The sequence below is a fragment of the Apis dorsata genome, unplaced genomic scaffold, assembly GCF_000469605.1.
Source record: "Apis dorsata unplaced genomic scaffold, Apis dorsata 1.3 scaffold_323, whole genome shotgun sequence".
Classification (NCBI taxonomy): Eukaryota; Metazoa; Arthropoda; class Insecta; order Hymenoptera; family Apidae; genus Apis; species Apis dorsata.
The window spans coordinates 10,237-12,150 of record NW_006263591.1 but is presented as its reverse complement, the minus strand read 5'-3'; the positions used below and the strand labels follow the sequence as shown (position 1 = coordinate 12,150).

Below are 1,914 nucleotides of genomic sequence, written 5' to 3'. Positions count from 1 at the left end.
TTAAGAATAAAAAGTTAATCAATAAATTGAAAATTGAAAGTTAGAAATGAAATAAAATTAAATGTTAAAAATTAAAGTAAATTAAGAATTAAAATTAGAAAAAAGATAAAAATTGAATTGATGTATCTCTTACAAAACTTTGATCTTTGAAAGTGACTCTTAAATCATGATCTTTTTTCTCTATAATCGTAATGCAACGTAAGATAACAATGATTGTATTTGAATGGATTTTATGTATTCATATTACGAAAAATAAGTTTTCTATTATAATTCAATTTAATTATTGTTAGATTTTTATTATTAATTTATATATATTACAATAATATATTTAAAATTTAATATATTTCTATGCATTACAAATACAAATTTAATCTAATTTTACATTATTTCTTTAATTTTTATGTTATATTAAAATATTTTAAGTGTTATTTATTAATATTAAAAATAATTATAATCATAAATTAAAATCGAACCAATCGAAAATTATTACGATATGATGAAATGAAATTTCTAATTTTTGCTATATTAAAGCCTATTAAAAAAATTCTTATATTTTTTTAATATATAATAATTTTTATTCAGTTTTATATAATTATTAAATTATTCATTATTATTATTATTTGAGTTATTTTTTCGTGCGATTTAAGTTTAGAACAAACCATGTCACTCAGGAAACTGCTAAAGTTCACAATTTAGACGAATCAATGCATATGACATTAGTCTATTGTCAAAAATCATAGAGAGAATTGCATTACATCGATATAGATATATAGAAATTTGTAGAATTTGATATTTATTAAATTTAATTGTTTAATTTGTAAATTATTAGTGTTTTTTTTTATATTAATATATTATTGAATCATTTTTTACAAATATTATTATATCGAAATTAAATTGATTTTCTGTTACCAATAATCCATACTAATACATACAAAATATTCGAAGTCGGATTTGGATTTAGTTATTGTTTTATTTTAACATTATTTAATGTAAAATTATTATATTTGTACAGATTATTTAATTAAATAATTAAATAATGGAGATTAGATAATTAATAGAATGACTTCAAATTTGTAATAGGTTATGCGCGACTTTCGTGCAAGTATGCTAAGATTTGATTTGCTTTAATAGAAGATAGTAATTATTATAAGTTTTTCTTGCTTTTTAATCATTTATAAAGTAATTAAAAAATAAAAGTAATTAGACGAGATGAATCAATTTTATACATATTCTCATATATTAAATATGTCTATTTAGCATTCGATTCAAAACTGAGAATATTTCTTATAATAATTCTGTCTGTTTACAAAATAGAATGTATCGTTTTTATATTTATTTTTATATTACGTTCAAAGTAGAAAAAATTTTGTTTTTGGATAATCGATGATTCATGACTGTACGTCGTTCGACATACTTCGATTTGTTGCCGAACTTCAAGCATATTTTCTTCCTCTTAATCCAATTCGATAATCAAAATCACAGCGCGAGATGTCATTCTTCCGTCAAAAATCGTGTCTTTGGATGTTTCGCTTCAGGTGATTAATCTATATTGTAATTTCTTTTTATTATATTTCCCGATTATTTTACTTTTCCTATATATTGTTATTTAATTTATTCAATAATTTTTAATATTATTTATTACGTATTATTATAATTAATTCTTTCAAAAAGAATAATTTATTCAATTTTTTATATTTATTAATTTTTTGTATCTATTACATTATTAAATTTATTCGTGAAATAGATATTATCAATTTCTAAAATAAAATTAATACATTTTCAAAAAAATTTTATATATTTATTCTAAAAATTGTATTATTTTTTCTGTAAGTTATTAATTTAAAAGGAAAAAAAAAATTTTAATATGAATAATCATTTTAACAATCATTCAACACAATGATTAATCAGATAAAC

General features: G+C 18.7%; 1 long non-coding RNA gene across 1 annotated transcript in view; it reads left to right on the top strand.

Moving 5' to 3' along the window:
• LOC116185891 overlaps positions 1-1,634 on the top strand; it is a 23,602-nt gene extending 21,968 nt beyond the window's left edge. The window contains exon 3 of the long non-coding RNA XR_004150787.1: positions 1,356-1,634. This is a non-coding gene — a long non-coding RNA (uncharacterized LOC116185891). The remainder of the gene's footprint in view (positions 1-1,355) is intronic.
• The last annotated feature ends 280 nt before the right edge of the window (positions 1,635-1,914 follow it).